Source organism: Triturus cristatus, chromosome 6, assembly GCF_964204655.1.
Source record: "Triturus cristatus chromosome 6, aTriCri1.1, whole genome shotgun sequence".
NCBI classification, from domain to species: Eukaryota; Metazoa; Chordata; class Amphibia; order Caudata; family Salamandridae; genus Triturus; species Triturus cristatus.
In genome coordinates, this window is record NC_140589.1 from 33,701,343 (window position 1) to 33,726,180 (window position 24,838).

General features: G+C 45.6%; 1 protein-coding gene across 1 annotated transcript in view; it reads right to left on the reverse strand.

The window, feature by feature from the left end:
- Positions 1-5,032, reverse strand: part of LOC146813697 (solute carrier family 22 member 7-like) — a 452,780-nt gene extending 447,748 nt beyond the window's left edge. The window contains exon 1 of the mRNA XM_085609110.1: positions 4,960-5,032. The gene's annotated coding sequence lies outside the window, so the exon portion shown is untranslated. The remainder of the gene's footprint in view (positions 1-4,959) is intronic.
- Between the last annotated feature and the right edge of the window lie 19,806 nt (positions 5,033-24,838).

A 24,838-nucleotide genomic window follows, 5' to 3' on the forward strand; every position in this document is an offset into this window, starting at 1 on the left:
GAGAGAGGAAGCTCAACAGGCAGAAAGATACTACTAGTAAGTCTCTTTGTGAGTACCGAACTTAGACTTCAGGTCTTAACTTAGACTTCAGGTCTTAACTTAGACTTCGGGTCTTAACTTAGACTTCAGGTCTGAACTTAGACTTCGGGTCTGAACTTAGACTTCGGGTCTTAACTTAGACTTAATGTCTTAACTTAGACTTCAGGTCTTAACTTAGACTTCCGGTCTAAGTTTACCTTGGTGAATGGGGCCCAAAATGTTGTAAGTTATAATGTTAACTTGGTGGATGGTGTCACACTTGACCGTGGTCCAGTTGGCTAGTGTCAATATGGTAATTTTCAAGCAGCTGTTTATGTAAGCTCGTAATCTCACCACCCTCACAACTTTTGATTAACCATAGACACACTGTTCATTACTGTTACTTTGTAAATGAGTATAAATTCTTATCCCAGAGCCCTCTGAAACAGCCAAAAGGTGGGGTCTTGGCACTGCCTGAAAGACTCTGTTAACAAAATCATGACAGAAGGCAAAATGGCACAGTGAAGGATTTTCAGTGCGGAAGGTCACACAACTCTATGGTTTCCCCATGTCAGGTGTGGGTCGCTCTTTTTTTTCATTTGGATTTGAGCACTTGTATCATTTTACTTATACTGAGCATTAAAACTACAAGTACCAGAATGCAAAGTAAAACCCATGACTGAATGAGGTACTCCTGCCAGACACATGACGGCTTGAAAGCTTTGGGTTTGAAGCAGTGATAACAAACATTTTGAGCCTCCAAATAAAGGGGGTGTTCTCCTGAAGATTTTTTAATGAATGAACACGTGCACTGCAGGAGGTGGGCTGCGGCTAGCTGGCATCTTGTAGTGAGTAGGCTGCGTATGGCAAGTGGGAAGCAGTGCACTTTTGATTCTAGAACCCTCTGTCTTGGCACTCCATATTTTTCACTCTTCAATTACATTCATTTTTTCCATGTTCAAATATGATTTTACTCCAATCTTGGCATGCACATGCAGGTGTCTCACATTAATAGAAACACTAAGGGGCATATCAACAACAACCGGCGATACTTATCGCTAAGCGCACTTAGCGCTAGGATAATTATCGCCGGCTAGCGCCTATTTTTATCGCTGAGATAGCATGCTATTAGCAACGCTTATCTCATCAGCGATAAAAATCCTAGCGCTAACTGGCTAACCTGAGATTTTCGCTGGAAACCCAGCGATAATCTCACGTTAGCTAGTTGATAGGGACTCACAAACTTAGCCATGATATCCACCTTCCATAGGATATCATGGCTAAGTCAGTCCTGAAGCAGGCGTAAGGAAAGTAGCGATAACAGGGGTTACCGCTACTTTTCCTGACGCTCTGCTTCATAGCGTGGGGCTTGCTGATAGGAGAAATGTCGCTTAGCGACATTTCTCCTGTCATGCCAGGTCAGGAACGCCCACTTTGCATCTCATTAGAGATGCAAAGCTGGGCGCTAGGAATCCTGACGCTAAAGCAAGGTTTCACGCGTTAGCGTGACCTTGCTGATTAGGCGATAAAATTATCGCCGCTTTTCGGCCAAAAACGGCCGCAAAAGCGGCGATAATTTTTTATCGCCTGCTTGTTGATATGCCCCTATCAGCCTCTGGGTTTGTTAGTAATGCAGTTTTAACTCCTGTCCACGTTATTTACCATGAAGTTCTCCTAAAATGAGCCCCTGATTGCAAAAGGTCGCCATCCAGAAATGTGGACCACTTTTCTTTTTATTTATTTCCTGGACCTATTTTTGTTCCAAATCTGCCCCTGCTGGCTGCCCATCAGGGACCTGTAACAGTGACCGTCAAATGTCTACAGCAGGCTCCTCCGACTAGCAGCTTTTGACCTGCTGGTAGCTCTCCTGCTATTTGTGAGTAGCTCTCCTGTGTGCAGGCCAGCCTAGTAAATTAGACGTATTTGCTTGCTTGAAGAAATATACATATACCAAAATAGAGAATGTATATTTGATAGAAAAGGTGTTTATTTTCAGAACCCATCTGATATTTGGCAAAAAAAGGCTTCAGTTCCACATTACATATACATCGGACATTTGAGTGATAAACCATGTAGCACTGGAAACCCTATTTACCAATGGTATTACCTTGGTGCCAGGGGAATCGCAGCTGTGGCTGTTATATATTATCCATGTGGAGGCATTCCGTACTGGCGAAGTCTATTAACATTACCGCTGGTGCAGTGAGGTTATCGTTAGAAGTAACCTTGCATATGGTGCCAGTCATGTAATATTGTCTGATGTGGTCACTATTCCAACACTAATATTAGTAGGTCTGGAAGAGTTTCATTGAACATAAGTAGCTCTTATTACAGAAAGGGTTGGAGACCCCTGGTCTACAGCTTCAATGCCAGACTGCAGCAGGACGGAGAGAAGGGCGAGAGAAGCTTCGAGGGTTAGATTGAGGAATGGAGACTGAACAGGAAGAGAGCTCTCAGGTGTGAGAAGTGGTGTGGGCAGAGGATTCAGGAGAGATGGACAGTGGACGAGACAGCAGGAGACAGTAGATATGAGCACCCTGGGACTTATTTTCACATTCACCCACTCAACAATAAAAACAACATGCACTTTATGAAATGCAAAAAAAGCCTTTCCTAAAATGTCTAAGCCATATGCTTTGCCAGTGCTTGTGTGGTGCCACGTGTTCTAAATGTTCTGTGTTGCTGAAAGTCTTTGGCGTACATTGAGAGGAGAGTTCATAGCAGCTGGGTCAAAGAGGGGCTGCTCTTCCTACAAGATCATGCTGTCACAGGATGAGAGGATACTGTGTCAGGGAGCAACTGCCCTCCTGTGAGGTCTGACTGTCACAGGATAAGAGAAAAGGGTGTCAGTGAGAGGCTGCTCCCTCCTGTGAGGTCCGATTGTCACGGGATGAGGGATTGATGTGTAACAAAGAGTCTCCTCCCTCCTGTGAGGTCTAACTGTCGGAGGACAAGAGGTGGCTGTGTCGATGAGAGACTGATCCCTTCTTTGAGGTCTAACAGTCACAGGATATGAGGTGGATGCATTTGAGAAAGGCTGTTCCCTCCTGTAAGGTCTGACTGTCACAGGATAAGAGGTGGATGGGTCAGGGAGAGCCTGCTCCCTCCTGTGAGGTTTGACTTTTGTAGGTTAAGAGATGGATGTGTCTGAGAAAGACTTCTCCCTCCTGTGACTTTTGAGTGTCAAGGATGAGAGGTTGATGTGTCAGAGAGGGACTGATCTCTCTTGGGAGGTCTGACTGTCACAGGGTAAGAGGTGGATGTGTCATAGCGAGGCTGCTTCCTCCCGTGAGATCAGGATAAGAGGTGGATGTGTCGGAAGAAACTGCTCCGTCCTGTGAGGTCTGACTGTCACAGAATGAGATCTGGGTGTGTCGGAGAGAGACTGCTTCCTCCTGTGAGATCTGACTGTCAAGGATGAGAGGTTGATGTGTCGGAGAGGGCTGATCTCTCTTGATAGGTATCACTGTTACAGGATAAGATGTGGATGCGTCATGGAGAGACTGCTATCTCCAGTGAGATCTGACTGTCACAAGATAAGAGGTGGATGAGTCAGAAAGAGGCTGCTTCCTCCTGTGAGATCTGACTGTCAAATACTTAGAGATAGATGTGTTTGGGAGAGACTGACCCCTTCCTCTGACTGTCAAAGGATGTGAGATGGATGTGTCAGAGAGAGCCCCCCTCCCCAATGCGGTCTGACTGGGAGGCTGCTCCCTCCTGCAAGGTCTGAATGTCCCAGGAGAAGAGGTGGATGTGTCATGGAGAGACTGCTCTCTCCTGTGCTTTGAGATCTGATTCTCACAGGGTAAGAGGTGGATGGGTCGGGGAGAGAATGCTAACTTCTGTGAGATCTGTCACAGGATGAGAGCTAGATGTGTCGGAGAGAGACTGTTTCCTCCTGTGAGTCTCAAAGATGAGAGGTTGATATGTCAGAGAGGGACTGATCTCTTCTGGGAGATATGACTGTCACAGGATAAGAGGTGGCTGTGTCAGAGAAAAGCCCTGTGGTGAACTTTGGCTGTCACAGGATAAGAGGTGGATGTGTCAGGAAGAGACTGCTTCCTACTGCAAGATCTGATTGTCACAGGATAAGAAGTAGATGTGCCAGGGATGGAGTGTCCCTCCTGAGTGGTCTAACTTTTACAGCATCAAGAGTTAGGTCCCACTATACTGTCCGACTGCCACAGAGAGAGGCTGTAGTTCAGAGACAGGATTGATGGAATGATGGACAGATTAATGGACTAATTGAATGATGGAAGGCTGAAAGAATAGTTAAATAGTTGGATACAGAATGTATGGCTGGTGGATGGGAGTGAATTCTGATGGATGGATGGATGAGTGGGTGGTATTCGATGAATTGATAGATTAGAGGGTGGATCTTTGGATGAGTGGCTGGCTGGCTGAATGGCTGTGTGTTGTTGCATGAAGGAGTTTGATGGCTGGAGAGCTGGCAGAATAGATGGGACGGATGAGAGATTGATGGATATGTGATGGATGGATGGTGGATCTGGGTGGGTGGTTGATGGATCTGGGTGGGCAGATGGTAGACCTGGATGGCAGGGTGATGGATCTAGCAGGCTTGATGATGGATCTGGGTGGCTTGATGATGGATCTGGGTGGGCGGGTGATGGATCTGGGTGGGCGGGTGATGGATCTGGGCGGGCAGATGATGGTCCTGGGCGGGTTGATATTTGATATGGGTAGATGGCTGGTTTGTGAGGATGGATTTGTTTGACTGAATTAATGGATGAGGCTGGATGGGATTGGGTAGCTCAATGTATGTATGGATTGATGCATGGATATAATATGAATGGGTGAACGGATGTCGATGGGTGGGTAATGATGTATAGTTGGATGGGTGTCTTGATGGTGGGTGGATGAGTGGATCTATGATGGTTTTGTATAGGTGGATATGAATGAAGAGTTGTATGGATTACTTACCGCATGTCTCTTGACAGGTAGCCTCTGTCTCGTCGCAAGGATCTTTATTCTGTCTTCATCACTAGAAGTCTTTATACGGCTGCATCTGGACTTTGGGTTCTCTGGCTCGACAAAATAAATCTTTAACAGGATCTCTTGCTGTTTACTCATTATTTTGTTCCTGATTCGTAACCCTTCAGCTACAGGGACTGTTATAAAGGTCATCTATTGGGACTGCCATAAAGGCTCTGTATTGGACTGTCCTAAAGGTCATCCACGGGTACTGTTATAAAGGTCATCTCTTGTGTCTGTCTAAAAGCTCATCCACTGGGTCTGTCATAAAGGTCATCTATTGGGAATGGCATATAGGTCATCCACTGGGTCTGTCCTAAAGGTCATTCACGAGGACTGCCATAAATGTCATCTATTGAGACTGTCATAAAGTTAATCCATCTGGACTGGCCATCTCCTACACTCTTTTAAAACTGACGTCTGAACTTGCAACCCAGATCTGTTCCCTCCTTCGATTTGCAATTGGTTCTCAGTCCCTTCCCACTGAAGCTGTCGGGCCCTGGTCCCCCAGGGGGCAGTGGTGAATTTGTGAAGTGGCAAAATGGTGGTTATGGGATCTGTTTTTACCTTTCGGGTTGCTTGTCTAGTGGGAAAAGACTGAAGGAGGCGTTGCACTGATTCTGCTGCATAGTATAGAGTAGAAATGGACAGAAGCTCTTTATTTGGCATGCGAAAAGTGCTCTAATGTATATGACCATCTCCTTATTGTGTAAACACAAAACTACGGTGAAATCCTTTTGTTTTCGCCTGAGATCCCAAGTACGTTATATGGCCCAGGTTAGTTTGAGGTCAAACCTGACTGCTGTCACATTACAGAGTGTTAAATCACCAATGAAGTCTCATAACTTCCCTCCACAGCCGCTGCCCCCGCTGATTCCTTCCTGGGCAGTACCATGCTAAAGGGCACCTCCTTGGGCACAGAGAAGGAGAGGGCAGAATAAACCAGTCCAACCGATGAGGCCTTCTGTGCCCCCAGTGTGTGCATGGCTCTGAAACCTTCTGTGCCCCCGTGTGTGCAGGGCTGTGAGGCCTTCTTTGCCGCTTGAGTTTGCGGGGCTCTGAGACCTTCTGTGCCTCTGGTATGTGAGGGGATGTGAGTTCTTCTGTGCCCCCTGGGTGTAAGAGGCTGTAAGTCCTGTGCTCCCAGGGTGTAGGGGCCTGTGAGTCCTCCTGTGCCCCATGGGGTGCGGGGCTGTGAGTCCTCCTGTGCCCCATGGGGGGAGGGGCTGTGAGTCCTTCTGTGCCCCCGGGTTGTGAGGGGCTGTGAGCCCTTCTGTGGCACCAGGGTGTGCGGGCCTCTAAGGACTTCTGAGCGCCAGGGTTTGGGGGATCCGAGGCCTTCTGTGCCCCAGGGGTGTGCAGGGCTCTGAGGCCTTCTGTGCCCCTGGAGTGTGAGGGACCCTGAGGCCATTTGTGCCCAGGAGTTTTTACATTCCGTTTGGTGTTATAATATTCCTTTTCCTTGTTTTGAAGTCCTTTAACCCTTTCTTTGATTTCACCACAATCAACCCACACTTCTCTCGTTCTGTTAATTATACGGGGCATTCCTTCTTTCTTGGCTTTGTCCCTTTCAAAGACACAAACAGAGAAACACCAGTTACAGAATGGGGTGAAGTTCTATGTGCCCACACCATTTTCCTCAGTTCCCTCATCCATGGGAGGCGATTAGCCATTGAGAGCTGTGTGTTTTCCATCACCAGATGACTCAGCCTTTCCACCAAACCATTGACTGGTGGTCTGAAGATAGCCACCTTCTCAAGAACAATGCCCATTCTGGCAAGGCAGTCATGTATCTCCCTGGAAATAAGCAGAACTAAATTGTCAGATACTATTGTCTTGGGATTGCCCTCCAACATGAACATTTTCTCAAAATAGTCAATGACATTTTAGTGTTTACTTGTTCCAAGGTCCCCACCACAAACCACTTGGTGTGATAATCAACTGCAATTAAAAATGTACTCACACCTCAGACCCAAACAATTAACTGGCCCTCTAAAATCAACAGCTAATTTCTCCTATGGTCTCAAGGGAAAATCTGCACACTCTAAAGGAGGTTGCCTCACCAATTTGATTTTATCACTATTTGCGCATGCAAGACACATTTTCACCACTTCCTCTTATCACGATCCATCCCAGGCCACCAGTAAGACTGGCGTATCCTTCTCTTGCTGCCGATATCGCAGATCTCATTCTGAGCCAAAATCTTGACTTAGCAATCTTGACCGAACCGTGGCTCAACGAATCCTCATCTCCATGTATGGACCTCTTAGTCCCTCCCGATTATAACATCGCAAGGCTGGACAGGCAATCTAGCAAAAAAGGGGGAGGCATTGCTTGCATCTACCGCTCTAACCTCCTTGTCACGGAACTCCTGGCAGATACCACAGACTCCTGTGAATACCTTGTGCTTTCCATATGCAGTCTGCACATCTGTTACCACCCCCCAGGCACGAACGACACCTTCACTGACCACCTCATGGAAATTATCACAGCCAAGGTTTCCTCCAACTCTAAAGACATTTCCCTTGGTGATTTCAAGCACGACATCAAGGATCCTCATGTCAACGCCATCAAAGACCTCCTAGCCGACTAAGCCCTTACCATAGCCTGCTCACCCCCAACACACTCGAAAGGGGCCACTATAGACTGGAACATCACTAAGGAATCAACAGTCAATCGTATCTCTATAGACCTATGTGACTGGTCTGACCACCACGCTATCACTTTCCTATTACCTGGCACCCACAAGACAAGGGCACCTCAACCGGTGATTCCTAAACTCTAGGTTAGAAGCACCAAGAACCTTGATCTTGGGGAACTGGTGGCTCACTGCAAGTCTGACCTCCCCCCCCCTCGCATATCATAATGGTCAGCGACCTCAATGAACATTACTGTGCGACTATATCTTACATTCTTGATGACCTTGCCCCGCTAAAACTAAAAACATCACAAATCAAAGACAAAAACCCCTCGTTCAATGGGTCCCTCAACAGCGAGAGGAGATCCCTCCGGCAGTCAGAAAGAATCTGAAGACAGCTCCCCTCAGCTGCTCATTTAAAACTTCTCCGCCAGACCAGAAATGCCTACAACAGGAACATCCTCAATTCAAAAAAAAAATTCTTCAGATCTGAACTGGCGAATGCCAAGAACAGACCCCGCAAGCTCTTCGAAATGGTCAAACACCAATCTAACATACTGGCCAAAACATCAAAAGAAACCCCTAAGTCCCTAATGTCATTCGACGAATGCTCCTCTTTTTTCTCTGACAAAATCACAGCCTTAGGAAACTAACTTAGATCCGCCACTTACTCTCAACCCCTGCCGGATCTGCCTCCTCCTTCCGCGCCGCCCCCACAGGCTTCATCCAAAAACCAGGCGCACTGGACCGACTTCAAAACTTATGACGAACACTCCGTCTCGAAAATCCTATCCACCTTAAACCCGAACAACCACTTTAATGACCCACTCCCCTCTAACTGCCTAGCTGCCGCCGCTCAATCTATTATTCCTAGCTGGACTGCAATAATTAATGCCTCCCTTCTTCAGGGATCGATACCTGACTCTCTGAAAGCCTGCCAAGTCCTCCCCATCTTAAAAAAAATGTCGCTTGATCCTGCTTCCCCTGACAAGTTTAGACCTATTTCTAACATCCCACTCTTAGCTGAAGTTCTGGAGAAGTGTGTGCAACAGCAGCTGAGCCAACACATCACCAACTTCCACCTATTAGATGACTTCCAATCCGGATTCAGGGCTGATCACAGCACTGAAACCACCATTCTCCAAGGCAAAACCTGTCTCCTAATCCTCCTAGATTTCTCCTCTGCCTTCGACACGGTCAACCATGAAAAACTACTCGAACGCCTCAAACTCAGGATGGAAATAGATGGCTCTGTTCTTGAATGGTTTAGGTCCTTCCTCCAAAACCAGTCACAGAGATTACTAATCAACGGTAACCTGTCTGCTCCCTTTGCGATCACGGTTGGAGTCCCCCAAGGATCAGCCCTCTCCCCCACCCTCTTCAACCTTTACCTCGAACCGCTTGCCGATGTAATACGCACCGCGAATATCTCCTACCACATGTATGTCGACGACACCCAGATCTACACCAAAATCTCCTCTCCCGAGGAGATTCTCTCCCTGAATGAGGCCTTGAAACTGACTGTCCAATGACTCACCTCCAATCAACTCAAACTCAACGCAAAGAAAACAGAATTTCTCCTAAATTCCCCACCCAAAACCAACCCTGACATTCAGGTATGGATCAAGGCTATCACAGCCTTAAACTGCCCACCGACCATAGTGGACTCTGCCAAATCCCTTGGAATAACCCTTGACCGCAACTTGAACATGAGGGACCACATCAACTCGATGACCAATTCAGCTAGATTTCACCTGAGCTACCTAAGGAAACTGAATCTTTTCCTTGATACTCCCGACCTAAAAATGGCAGTCCAGGCACTAGTCATCTCTAGACTGGAATATGGCTGTTCTACCCTCCCGGGTTTACCCAAGATCACCTGGTACCTTTAAAAGCCTGCCTCAACGCGGCCCCCAGACTACTTACCGGCAAATGAAATTCAACCACATTTCACCACATCCAAAAGCTCTGAACTGGCTTCATCTTGAGGCCAGAATCCAACTTAAATTGGCATGTATCATGCACAAGGCACTATACACAAACTCCCCTGCATATCTTGCCCAGAAACTCGTGGTATCCGGAGGAGCCAGAAACTCCCGGTCCGCCAGAGACCTCTTGCTCCAACCAGCACGTTTGCGGGAAAAAAAACCTTACAATCGGGCCTGCTCTGGGGCCGCACCAAGAATATGGAACTCACTCTCGCCCGCCATTAGTAGAATCCCTCCTCTGGCACGCTTCAAAAAGGATGCCAAAACCTTCCAAATGGGCAAATTCCTTGCCTAAAGTTTGCCTTGAAATCACCACAGCGACCTTTCTCTACTTCTGACTACTGCCTCCCCTTGGATTACCCAGACACTAACCACCCTGGACCTCTGGGTTTCCCACCATGGAACCTGGGACCCTTGTTTCTCATAAAATGTACTTACTTGTTCTTTTGTTTTTATCCCTTTTGTATCCCCCCTCCCCCCCTCTGAGTCTCTTGTATACTTCTGTGATTCTTGTAAAGCGCTCTAATACCCTAACGGGTCAAGTTTGCGCTCTATAAAACACAAAAATAAATAAATAATTATTGAGACTTGGATGGCCTTCATGAGCACTGGCAATTATACGAGTTCGAACATCAGCAGGAGAAATAATTTGACTCCTCCTCATAATGCTTCCCTCACTCAGACACAACTCTTCTTTCACCTTGTAAAACTCTTTTAACTCCATATTCATCCAATTTTGCTCGCTCCACCACAGTACAGCGTTACCCTTGACTTCACTCAACACCAAATATCTTACACCCACCACATCCCATTCAATCCCACCTAGTGCTGTTTCACCTTTTCCACTTCCATTAATTTCTTCACACTTTCCCTCTATTCCTTCGCACACAGGGAGCCTGGATAGACAGTCCGCTATGATATTCCTAAACCGCTTCACATATTCGACTTATATATTATAATCAAATACAGACAACATCACCTTGATATGCATGGAGTAACATATCCCTCCAACCCTCATCCACCTTTAAACAGATAGTTTAGAGGTTTATGGTCAGTTTTGACCTTGAAAGGCACGCACCATAGGTAAAATCAAAAATGTTTAATTCCCCAACAACAAGTTAAGGCTTCTCTTTTGTTCATTAAATATGAAATCTCTGCACCTTTCAACATACTGAATGCAAAGCCAATTACTCGTTCTTCACCATACACCACTTGCATTAACACTGCACCCAATCCAACTCCACTTGCATCAGTTGCAATGTACGTTTTTCCAGTTACTTCAAAATGTCCCCGTATTGGCGCCTGTACAAAGTTTCTTTTTATCTCATCAAACGATTTCGTACATTCTTCATTTCACTCAAATACAATGTTCTTTTTCATGAGTAATCTTAATGGTTCTACAATCTCTGCAAAGTTTTTGACACACTTGGAGCAATACTCCGCTAAACCTAGAAATTACTTCAGCTATTCCTTATTGAACGTATCTGGAGTTTCTTCCTTCGCCTTGACAATGCTCTACTTGGCTTGATTCCTTTGGCATCATCACATGTCCTAAATATGTGGCTTCTTGCCTTTTCAATTGACATTTCTCCCTCTTTATTGTAAGTTAATGTTTTTCAAGTCTACCCATTACCTCCTGAAAAATGCAATATTGCTCCTTCCCTACAGTGAGAATATCATCTTGAAAACACAAGACCCACTCCATGTCACTGAGTACATTCTTCTTTACTCTTTGAAAAACAGCAGAAGCTGATGCAAGTCCAAATGGCATTCTTTTATATTGAAAAGCACCTAAAGGTGTTACAAAATATGTCAAATGTCTAGATTTCTTTTGCAAATGTACCTGGTGATAGGCAGCTGACATGCCTAGAACACTAAATACTGAGCCTCCTCCCATAACTGCAATCATCTCAGAAATGTTGGGTAGAAGTTGCCTATCGACCAATATGTTTTTGTTCAAATCTCTTAAATCAATACAAAGCCGGATCTTCCCCTCTTCCTTTGGTGCCATCATTAAAAGCTAAGCAAAAACCAAAGGAAATGATGGACGGAGTGTTGAACATTGCAAGCACTCACCCCCAGTCAACTGATCTGGGTTTAATCCATCACCGTTCTTTAGCCCACTCTGCCACCCCAGTTAAGACATGGCCATATGCAAATCAGTCTGACCCTGTGCCTCATGGGAACAGTCCAGCCCGAACTGCCAAGCCATGTCTTCCCTGGACCAGAAACAAGCTTTCTAGGACCGGTTTCTGGCCTTTCAGCCATCTTCAGCCAGGCTTGCTTGAATCCAGTGGCAAAGTGAGCAAGGAACTCACGTCTGAGCATACCCTGCCAACTTATGGCGAACAAAGCAAAAACCAAAGGAAATGATGGACGGAGTGTTGAACATTGCAAGCACTCACCCCCAGTCAACTGATCTGGGTTTAATCCATCACCGTTCTTTAGCCCACTCTGCCACCCCAGTTAAGACATGGCCATATGCAAATCAGTCTGACCCTGTGCCTCATGGGAACAGTCCAGCCCGAACTGCCAAGCCATGTCTTCCCTGGACCGGAAACAAGCTTCCTCGGACCGGTTTCTGGCATTTCAGCCGTCTTCAGCCAGGCTTGCTTGAATCCAGTGGCAAAGTGAGCAAGGGACTCACGTCTGAGCATACCCTGCCAACTTATGGCGAACAAAGCAACAACCAAAGGAAATGATGGACGGAGTATTGAACATTGCAAGCACTCACCCCCAGTCAACTGATCTGGGTTTAATCCGTCACTGTTCCTTAGCCCACTCTGCCACCCCAGTTAAGACATGGCCACATGCAAATCAGTCTGACCCTGGGCCTCATGGGAACAGTTCAGCCCGAACTGCCAAGCCATGTCTTCCCTGAACCGGAAACAAGCTTCCTACGACCGGTTTCTGGCATTTCAGCCGTCTTCAGCCAGGCTTGGTTGAATCCAGTGGCAAAGTGAGCAAGGGACTCACGTCTGAGCATACACTGCCAACTTATGGCGAACAAAGCAAAAACCAAAGGAAATGATGGACGGAGTGTTGAAGATTGCAAGCACTCACCCCCAGTCAACTGATCTGGGTTTAATCCATCACCGTTCTTTAGCCCACTCTGCCACCCAAGTTAAGGCATGGCCATATGCAAATCAGTCTGACCCTGTGCCTCATGGGAAGAGTCCAGCCCGAACTGCCAAGCCATGTCTTCCCTGGACCGTAAACAAGCTTCCTAGAACCGGTTTCTGGCATTTCAGCCGTCTTCAGCCAGGCTTGCTTGAATCCTGTGGCAAAGTGAGCAAGGGACTCACGTCTGAGCATACCCTGCCAACTTATGGCGAACAAAGCAAAAATCAAAGGAAATGATGGACGGAGTGTTGAACATTGCAAGCACTCCCCCCCAGTCAACTGATCTGGGTTTAATCCATCACCATTCTTTAGCCCACTCTGCCACCCCAGTTAAGACATGGCCATATACAAATCAGTCTGACCCTGTGCCTCATGGGAACAGTCCAGCCCGAACTGCCAAGCCTTGTCTTCCCTGGACCAGAAACAAGCTTCCTAGGACCAGTTTCTGGCATTTCAGCCATCTTCAGCCAGGCTTGCTTGAATCCAGTGGCAAAGTGAGCAAGGGACTCACGTCTGAGCATACCCTGCCAACTTATGGCGAACAAAGCAAAAACCAAAGGAAATGATGGACGGAGTGTTGAACATTGCAAGCACTCACCCCGAGTCAACTGATCTGGGTTTAATCCATCACTGTTCTTAAGCCCACTCTGCCACCCCAGTTAAGACATGGCCATATGCAAATCAGTCTGACCCTGTGCCTCATGGGAAGAGTCCAGCCCGAACTGCCAAGCCATGTCTTTCCTGGACCGGAAACAAGCTTCCTAGGACCGGTTTCTGGCATTTCAGCCGTCTTCAGCCAGGCTTGCTTGAATCCAGTGGCAAAGTGAGCAAGGGACTCACGTCTGAGCATACCCTGCCAACTTATGGGGAACAAAGCAAAAACCAAAGGAAATGATGGACGGAGTGTTGAACATTGCAAGCACTCACCCCCAGTCAACTGATCTGGGTTTAATCCATCAGCGTTCTTTAGCCCACTCTGCCACCCCAGTTCAGACATGGCCATATGCAAATCAGTCTGACCCTGTGCCTCATGGGAACAGTCCAGCCCAAATCATTAAAAGCTATCCATTCGAATGCCTCCAAAGATTCAATTATCCCCTGTTAAATAACTTATCCAACTCCTTTCATCGTTGATCCCTCATCATATTAGGAACATTCCTGACTTTATGCACAATCGGTTTAGCTTACTTTTTCAGTATTTTTTTGTGAGAAAATCCTTTCAATAACCCTAACTCTTCTGTAAACACATTGAGGTAACGTGACATTAAGTCCTTTTCAATATTATTTACTGTATACACGTCTACCATTGACTCAATCACCCTCACAGGTTCCTTAGCATTAGGCTTTACGATGATGTTTAAATCCTTCTGATGGCGCAAACCCAAGAGATCCAATCCATAATTGGTCATATAAATTTGCCCGTGAACACCCACTGACATGAACCTGATGGTCATCCATCTCATTCCCAAAATGTCAGTCCTTTTACCTGCATAACCTACTGCAATAATGTCCGGTTTTTCCAATGATGTATTTCCATCTGACCATAATCCTTTGTATGTCTTCTTGGATATCAGAGTAAAAGACTTCCTGAATCTACGAGTACTTTTAGTGGTTTATCTTCAAGAGTAACCCAACAATATGGTTTTTCTAATCTAGCAGTACTTTCTGCTTTAATAGTCCGTTCCATTTGTTCTGCTACTTTTCTGTTACTCTTGCATTTTGATTCAGTGCCACATTGTTCCTCCATAGTTGAAACTATATCTTGAATATTTTCACATACAGCGTCGATATCCTGGTTGACTTCTTGTACTTTATTTCCTTGTATGTTTGTTCGGCACACCTTATCTAAATGTCCCCTCCTTCCACAATTTCTGCAAATCATGTTCCTGGCATCCAGCAGCGGTCTGCGGAGGGAGTTCCGTGGGGTGGAAAGGCGGGGCGGGGGAGGGGCAGGGTGGGGGTACTAAACACCGGATTATTGATAATTGGAGGTAAGTAAACAATTAAATAAATAAAACGAATTTCGTAGCGCGCGCTGCACCGCATTTTGTGATGCAGGGCGCGCTACGAAATTCGTTTTATTTATTTAATTGTTTACTTACCTCTAATTATCCATGTTCCGGTGTTTAGTACCCCCCACCCTGCCCCTCCCCCACCCCGCCTTTCCGCCCCACGGAACTCCCTCCACACCTAGAACTAGTAGCTATGTGTCCTGGTGCTCCACAACTGAAACACTTTTTTTCTCTACCGTCCTATTTTATTTTGCTTAAACTGAAGGTGTCATAAGTTTGTTTGCAGACCCTGTCTGAAAGATCTGATCTGGGTTATGGAAAAAATGTCTTCCTGTGCGCTCACTCTTTGTTTACTGTCTTTACGTATTTCATTACCAACAGTTTTTGAACCATGATCACCATCATCCATTTCTTTTATCCATAAAGCTGTATGTTCCATACTCTTTGCAATTTGGATTGTTTCTTCTAAATTAAAGTCTTACATGAAAAGTTTTCTTTTATACTTTTATTGCTGGTACACTTTACTATTTGGCTCCTAATGAGTGAGTCTGTCAGCTGCTCAATCCGACAAGATATGGCTAATCCTCACAAATCAGCTACATATGATGCAATATCCTCATCATATCTTTGGATTCTGGAAAACAACTTGCACTGTTCAAGAACTACATCAGTTTTAGGTGTAAATTGCAAATCTAACATTTGTGAAGACCTCTTGTGAACATTACTCGGCTGTCCATCACTCATTCCTAATGATAATTCTGAAAGATCTTCATACTTTCGTCTACCTTCAATTCACAGATTATATTTGTCCCCACGACTAGCTAAAATATATATTAAAAATAGCTTTTTCCATTGTTTCCAAGGGACTGGAGGTTCACCAGGAGTAGGTAGGAATGAAGGTGGTGATGCCATACGTTGATCGGGTAAACTTCCATCAGATGGTAAACTTCCATCAGAGGTAAACTTCCATCAGAGGTAAACTTCCATCAGATTGTCTGTGAGAAAGTAATTATACAACAGATGGATTATCCAAGGCGCATAACAACACGGTTAACAGAAGAATACATAGAAAGATTAACCAGGCTCCAACAAAACATTGATCTAGGATGTGTGAGTGGATTAAAGTTGGCACGTTGAAAAAATAAATCAAGTTGTACAAAGTTTCAAGGTAGAACTTAGAACAGACGCAAGGGCTACTCAGAGTAAACAAAATACACTGGTTAGACAAGGAAACTGGTTCAACATAGACTGTCTAAACAAGAAAAGAGAATTAAGGAGAGAAGAGCGTAGCCTGCGTAAAAAATTTGATAAGACCAGGGCTGAAATTCTCGTCAAACTAAAGAAAGAATATACCATGCTTCTTTATAGTGCCAAAAGAGCCCACAAGGAAACCTGTTGGGGAAAACTGCTGGAGGCCATCGAATCTAAGAACATACGACAGTTCTGGAAGTTGGTACAATCAGCAACAGAACCTTCAGTTGCCTCAATGAATTATGTGGTAGAAGAGGGTGCCAGGGAGGATTATCTGAAGGAATTATATACCCCGGGGAGAGAAATTGAAGAGGAAGTACTAGGGGACTGGAGTGGCCTGGTAGATGATCTAAAAACAGATTTTTCAGTAGATAATGTGTTTAATACGATAAAGACCTTGGGGCATTTCAGCAACAACCGGCGATAATTATCGCTAAGCGCACTTAGCGCTAGGATAATTATCGCCGGGTAGCGTTGATTTTTATCGCTGAGATAGCGTGCTATTAGCAACGCTTATCTCAATAGCGATAAAAATCCTCACGCTAACAGGCTAACGTGAGATTATCGCTGGAAACCCAGCGATAATCTCACGTTAGCTTGTTGATAGGGACAGACAAACTTAGCCATGATATCCTCCTTCCATAGGATATCATGGCTAAGTCAGAAAAATACCAGACGTAAAAAAGCAGCGCTAACCGCGGTTAACGCTGCTTTTTTTGTCTCTAACAGGGTTAGCGATATTCTTGATAATAGGAGAAATGTCGCTTAGCGACATTTCTCCTATTATTTTACTCTGGAACGCCCCCTTTGCATTTCATTAGAGATGCAATGGGAAGCGTAGAGTAAAAGGGTGCTAACATGCGAATTTGCATGTTAGCACCCTGTTGTTGATAGGGTGCTAGTTTTATCTCTGCTTTTTTGGCTTTTAAAGCCAAAAAAGCAGAGATAAAGCCCTTGTTGATATGCCCCCTTGAATTTAACAAGAGCTGCAGGTCCAGATAACTTGCCAGCTCTGATAATAAAATCAAGGCCGTCCTGGTGGGCAGAATTTTTCTCCCTAATGTTCTCAGTAATCTTAGAATCAGGGACGATTCCGACTAACTGGAACCGATCCATAAGAAAGGGGATGTTTATGCACCAAAGAATTATATATTAATTAACGTACTTGACATTGGTGAAAACATTTTTGCTAAAATATTACTAGGTAAGTTAAAAGATTGGGCAGAACGGGGATCAATCATCCCAGTTGAACAGGGTGGATTTAAAGAAGGCCATTCCACAATAGATCATTGTTTTGCCCTATGGGCACTGTCCCAGAAATCGATAGGGCAAAATGGGAAGTTGCATTGCTGCTTTGTCGATTTTCGGGCAGCCTTCGACTCTGTGGAGTGTAACAGCCTCTGGGAAGACATGATAAAATATGGAATACCGGATGGCATATTGATGATTTTAAAAGAGTTACATAGAGGGATTTGGGACCAGGTTATCAGAGACACACAGGGGTCACTAACTCAAAAGATATCTGTAGGGAATGGCCTTAGACAGGGGTGCGTCTTGGCACCCCTGTTATTTGCAATTTTTTTTAGCTGATCTCCCTGCAGTAATAGAAGTAGAAAGAAGCGCAAGCCCAAGAATGAGTGGTAATAAAGTGACCTGCCTCCTATACGCAGATGATCTTGTGATCCTTGATCAAATAGAAATAGGACTCCAAAGGAAATTAAATGCTTTTAAAAATTATTGTGATAGAAAGTTCTTAACTGTAAATATGGAAAAAACAAAGGTTTTATGCTTTGGGAAGAGTCATAAGAATTTTAACTGGTTTTTAGATCACGACAAATTGGAGGTAGTTAAAGAATATAGATACTTAGGCCTCTGGTTTGAAAGCGTGCTAAAATGGCGCACCCACCTGGAGGCACAAAAAGCAAAAGCTTTTTCGGCAGTATTTGGGCTTAAAAAATGTAATAAAGAATTTGGTGATATGTCACACAGACCCATGCTAAAGGCATTTGAAGCAATGATCCCCCCGCAGTACTGTACGGGGCAGAGGTTCTTTACCTGAGTGGTAAATGTGGGTGGGATCGGGAAGAAGGAAAAATGTTAAAAATATTAATGTCACTACCTAGCTGCACAATGATCCAAGCAATCAGAATGGAGCTAGGGTTAATATCATGGAGTGTGCAGACCCAAATGTCTTTGTAAAGATTTTGGAAACGTCAGGACCCAGGGGATGTACAGAAGGTCTCACAATGGTGCAGAGATGAGATTCAAATAAGTAGCCTTAGCTGGGCAAAGGACGTGAGAAGAAACCTCCAGAAAATAGCAGCGCGCCTTAATGTGAGACTCTCTCAGCAATCACTGGTAGTCGATTTCACAAAGAGAACGCTTAGGGAACAAGGGCAGTCTTATTCAAGATCACAGGACCTAGATTATATGACGGGGGAAAAATCGGTCCAGTGGTTAAAAAGCTCATGGGCAAATGAAGCTTGGTTTCCGTACTTGGATAATTTGCCCAACCAAGGTGTAAGACATGAAATCTTAAGGGCCCGAGTTGGGATTAATCCTTGGAAGACGGAAGAAAAAATAAAGGCTGCATTGACTGGCTCAGATGGTAACTGTAATTGTGGGCTAGGAATAAGAAATGACATTCTGCAAATATTGCTTGATTGCTCATTTGTCTTAGACATACGGAAATTGTTTTTACGCCCAACATTCTTAACACACAAGCTAAATTCGCGTGCCCAAGCGTTTTGTTTACTTACAGATATGCCATCGCTAGAAATTGCAATCGGACTGGGAAAATTTCTGATGGCAACAAAAGAATTTGCAAGGGAGAAACTAAAGGAGGGGCACTTATCTTAAATGTTTTTGGGGATCTCCCATCAATGTGAATTTTTTAGTAATTTAGAGATTTTTGTAAATTGTGCTTAATGATTTGTGATTGTTTGAGGGTGTTACCTTTTTTTTACCTGTATGGTATTTTAATTATTTATTCGGTATAGAATTCATATTGTCCCCACTATTTGGATCCAAACTGTGCTTTGTACTGTTTAAAAGACTATGGTCTAAATAAACAAAGTTTCTCTCTCTCTCTCATACGTTGATCCCCCGTGACCTGAAATGAAAATTGAATAACAAACTCAGGGCCATATGTACAACCTGTTTTAGCATGTGGAAACGGGTTTGCGAACCTGTTTGAACATGCAAAAACATCATCGGCCATGTACAAAGCCTGTTTAGCGAGTCGCAATTTATTTGCGACTCACTAAATAAGTTTTGCGACTCGCTATTTGGAATGGGCGTTCCCTTCCAAATAGCTAGTCTCAAAACCATATAATAATGTTTTGCGACCGCATTTGCGATCGCAATGCATGCGAAAATATATTTTAAGGTCAGGCAGTGGTCCTAGTGACCACTGCCTGCCCTTACAAAATGAAACAAAAACGTTTCATTTAAAAAAAAAATTGCATCCCGTTTTCTTTTAAGGAAAACAGACTGCATTTTTTTTTAAACTGCTTTATTTGAAAGGAGTCCCAGACATGGTGGTCTGCTGAGCCCAGCGGGCCACCATCCCTGGAAGGGACTGTCATTCCCAATGGCCTCTCAGATTGCGAGAGGCTCATTAATGATAATGAGCCTCGCAATTTGCAACCCCATTGGGAATTGCAAACGGTGTTAAACACACTTATTTTGTGCCTCCCAATTAGTGGCAAATTGCAGGGCACAAAATAAAATTGTCATACATCTGGCCATAAAAGAACAATCTAAAATAAAAATGTAATATAATCAACAAACAAAATAATCTAAAGTAACAGTCTGACATAAAAACACAGGAATGTCTTTGTGATGATTGTTCCTTTAAATGTTCCTGCTCACAGTCATTCCTCTAATAGATAAAGAGGAAACAGGAAGTCGACAGCTTTGCTATCTGAATCAGTTCTCCGGTAATCCACGGTACACGTGGTAAAATTAAGTCTGTTATTTTGAGCAGTGTTGTTTAATTCTGAGCTCTGGTGCGGTTCCGATTAAAGGACCGAGGCAATTTGGACAGATAGCGTGTACTGGGGTCTTAGCCGGCGCATCACAGGCGTCTTAGCCACCGCGTCTTAGAGTCGCGCTGAAGACAATGTCACGCTGTAACATTCGAACAGCACAAGGCATTACCAGGATACGTCTTGGAGTTCTGCTGTCTTTATCCTACTGCGCGAGTACACAGCACGTTTGTAAAGAAAGAATGCTCGTGCTGCAGATAGTTTTGCTCCAAGGCACACGCGACACTTAAGTTGTTACGCTTTGTAGAAAATAACTTGTAAATTAGTGTTTATATATACCTGGCGTCCTTATGAAATTTCAAACTGTGTACCACAAGCTTCAGTGTAATCACACACACAAGTGTCGAATGTAATATCTTCAATAAAACCGAGGTGAGGATGCTTCAATATCTGTCCCCTACAGTCACCATGTAAAGAGACTCCGCACATAGGTTTTTTCTTTCTCCAGTTTCTTTATTACAGCGGATTCCCAGCTGGAGAGACAATGGTCTCTCTTCAATCATCCATCTCCACCAACAAGCGCATTCCATAATGATATCAGCCTGACATGGTTGACATTCCAACCATGAAAACTCTACAGTCCCCAATTGGTTCACAGAGGGTAACGTAGGTTATACTAACACTTTTGTGGTAGTGTGAGCGAGCAGTTAGGCTTAGTAGAGAGTAGTGATAAGCATTTGTTGTACTCACAGAGGAAATAAATGAGACACACACTCAATGAATAAATCTGCGACCAAATTAGAAAAATAACACTTCTTTTTATATATGCTTTAGAACCAAGAACTTTGTTCAAAGTTAAGTACTGTTTTCGATATCAATATTCACAGGTAAGTGAAACGTTCAAACTTGTGCAATCCTATGATTTAAAAAGTTCAGATGTATAATGATAGGTACTGTTGGTTTCAGGGGTTCACCTTCAGGGTACGGAGTTGTAATGGGGTACTACCAGCAGTTCTTCAGATACTGCACAGGTTCTACCTGGCGCAGGGAGCTGGTGAGGCTGGCAGCTGGAGCGATACGGTGAACGGTTGCACCCAAAAACAGGCTGCACAGGGGGACTTGCGGACAAGTCCGATGACTCCCAAATGGGGGCTTAGGTTGCAAGGGGTCTTGGGGTAAGGGGGCACATCCGGTTTGTCTGGACCAGGGCCAGGCGGTAGGTGCAGAATGGCAAGCTCGGCTGTGCCAAGTGCGCAAAGGTGCATCTCGCAGTCAATGACAAACAGTTGGCAGGGGCAAAATCGAAGCAGCTGGCCTACTCTCAAAGTGGGTCTCAGTGATGCTGACGTCCCTCGGTGGCTGCTTAGTCATGGTGCACTGAGAATCCAGCTACTCTCACTCTTGGTGTTTGGTGCAGAGCATCTGGTACTCTGGAAGTTGTTGCTGCATGGCTTCAATCAGTCCTGGTGTCCTCACACTCTGTTGGGAGACAGATCTGGCCTTCCGAAGCACGAGTACCTTCTCCTGATTATCTGCAGCGTCGGTCGGGCCAGGAGGCCGTCTGTGCCTGCGGACTGCAGAGAAGCTCCTCTACTCCAAGGGAGACTGCGGCGGTTTGGGAAGTGCTGGCAGGTGACCCAAGGCTTTGGTAGTTCTCCAGCTCGCAGGGCGAGTCACAATTGTCGAGAGAGGGCTGAGGACAGCAGGGTTTCGCACCAAAGTCCAAAGGTCTGCTGCAGCTCTTGTCAGGCAGTGACTTTTCTTCGTCCTTCTTCTGTTGAACTGTCGAATCTGAGTTCTTGGGTTCAGGGGTGCCACCTAAAACTCAATTTAGGGGCATTTACTGGGATGAGAGGTAGTAGTTCATGAGCTACCTACCTTTAAGGTGTCTACTTCCTCTATATGACCACTTCCTGTGGGAAGTGGGCATACCCCTTAGGCTGGAATGCTAATTCCTTCCAAAACACCATGGAGAAATCTGAAAAGTGGGGTCCACCTCAGCTGGCTCGCCCAAGGGGTGATTCTGGATGAATGTGGGCACACCTCCTAATCTTATTAATTTTCCTGCCTGACTTGCTGCCAAAAAGTGGGATCAGGACCTGGGGGTGGGCATATCCACTATCTGGAGAGGCCCAGGTCACATAATAAAGGTGGCAGAGCCTTTGAAGCTTTCCGCCTTGAAATGCCCATCCTGCCTGGAGGAGGCATGAACACCTCCACCCACAGCAGGCTTTGTCACTCGGTAGGTCAGAAACCTGTCTATGGTGGCTAGCTGGTCGAGACCAGTCAGTCAACACACTTGTAATCAGTAACTTTTGAGGGAGCCCTACTGAGGTGCCCCCTGTGTGCATTTATTAATAAATCCATCACTGGCATCAGTGTGGGTTTATTAAGATCAGGTGTTAGGTTCCAAACACCTTTAGGTTCATTGAAGCCATCATGTAGTTGGAAAACTTATAATGACGGGTGTCCAGCCCATGTACTCATTACGGCTTCCCTGTGCACTTGGAATATCTAAGGCTCTGCTGAGATACTACATGGATATATCTACTCATGCAGATATGCCCACACGTGGGGTATAGTGCACCTTGCCTTAGGGCTGCGACGCCTGCTGTAGGGGTGACTTACCTAAATCACAGGGGTGTGCGCTACGTCATCGCTTCGGTTTTCTCTGCACGAAGACGCACAGCCTGCGGTGGCAGTTTGAATGAGCTTGATGAGGTGTCCCTTAGAGTGGAACCATTTTTGCTGCAGCCGTTAAGGGCCCTCGTTAGTGCCAGTGCCATACATACCATTTACAAGGGACTTACATGGGAGCTAAAGGGGGTGCCAATTGTGGAACAATGGTACAGTTTAGGGAAAGTATACAGGTACTGGAAACCTGGTTAGCAGGAACGCAGTACATTATCAGTCAAAGTTGCATCAGAGCATGCATGATCCCTAGCACACGGTAAAATGCAATACTTTTCTTTCTTTTTTTTTTTGTTGATTTGTATTGCGCATGGCTGCCCTAGCGACGGGGCGTCCCAGCGCAGCCAAAGACCAAAGACCAGAACCTAGGAGAAATAAATGCAGTGTTAACCAAGGAGGCCGGGGAAAAGCCAAGTTTTTATGGCTTTACGAAAAGCCAGATGATTCTGGATTGCTCAGAAGCGAATTCCAGAGTTTCGCCGCCAGACTACGAAAGGAGCGACCGCCAGCTCTGGCTTTTGAAACATGAGGAATACAGACCAATGCACGGTCAGCCGATCTCAAAGGGCGCCGAGGTACGTAGAACTCATGCAGGTGAGACAGCCCCAAAGGGGCCTGAAGGGTCAGGATCTTATGAGACACACAAAGCGCCTTAAACTGAATGCGTTTTTCGACGGGCAGCCAATGCAATTTAGGGAGTATGTGAGCAACTGAACAGGACTTTGGAAGTGCTACCAGCAGACGCGCTGCAGCGTTCTGAACCCTTTGCAGGCGCTGAATGCTGGCCTTATTGGCACCCAAATAAAGGGCGTTCCCATAGTCCAGTCTGGACAGAATTGATGCCTGGGTGATGGTTTGTCGCACCTTGGGAGGAAAGAAGCCCAGCAATGGTTTTAAGCCACACAAAAGCCCAAAACACACTCCTGCCACTGCTTTTGATTGAGAGTCGATGGTCAAGCCCTGGTCGAGCCATACCCCAAAGTTCTTCACGACCTCCTTGTGTGAGGGGGCGGGTTTCAAACGCTCAGGCCAGCACTGTTCAGACCACAACTCACGATCCTTCCCAAACAGTAAGATCTCAGACTTGCTAGCGTTCAGCTGCAAGCAGTTAGCCGCCATCCAATCTGCAACCGCTAAGAGGTCCTCTTTAAACTTAACCAAGTTGGCTCCACAATTCTTAGAGAAAGTGATCAACAATTGGGTGTCATCGGCGTACGACACCAAAGACAACCCCCTCCTTTTTGCTACTGCAGCCAGGGGGCAAACATAGATATTAAACAATAAAGGGCTCAGTACTGAGCCCTGCGGTACCCCCTGATGCAGAGCAAACTCCTGTGAATGAAATGGTGGCACAGACACTTGGAAGGACCTCCCCTCCAAGATAGAATGAAACAAGTCCAGGGCCCCATCCCTGATAGCATTTTCCTGAAGGCGTTTTAACAAGGTTGCGTGGGAGATGGTATCAAACGCGGCACTTAGGTCCAAAAGGACCAAGGCCGCTGAGTCGCCGCCGTCCAGGCTACCCCTAATACCTTCCGCCACTGCCAGCAATGCGGACTCAGTACCATGACGAACTCGGAAGCCGTGCTGAGGGGGATCCAGAATGGCATTCTGTTCGATGAACTTAGAAAGGATGGAGTTGACGTGCGATTCCGCAAACTTTGCCAAAAAAGGCAGCTGGGAAATCGGACGATAATTGCCAGATTCCGCAAGTTCCAAGGAAGGTTTTTTAAGTAACGGGATAACTTTAGCATGTTTCCATGCCCTGGGTACAGATGCTTACGACAGGGACATGTTAACCAGGTCAATATCCCAAGGAGAGATCAAAGAATGAAGCTGGCGAAACAGGGCAGGGGTCAAAGGATCGGCCGGTGAGCCCGACTTGATTTTCAGGCAAAGAGCCTCAAATTCCATGAGTGACAGGGGAGGAAAGGATGACAAGCTGCTACCCACCGTAGGACCAATGGCCCCTGGTGCCTCCACCTCAGCAAGCAGGTCCCCAGCAGGCAGTTCACAAAGTAATGGGCCAGCTCATTGCACTGATGAATCGAAGAAATCGGGGAGACCGCCGATATACCCGCGCTTTTCATTCCCTTGAGCAGGGAGAAGATTGTCTTGGCAGGATTAGTGCTAGCC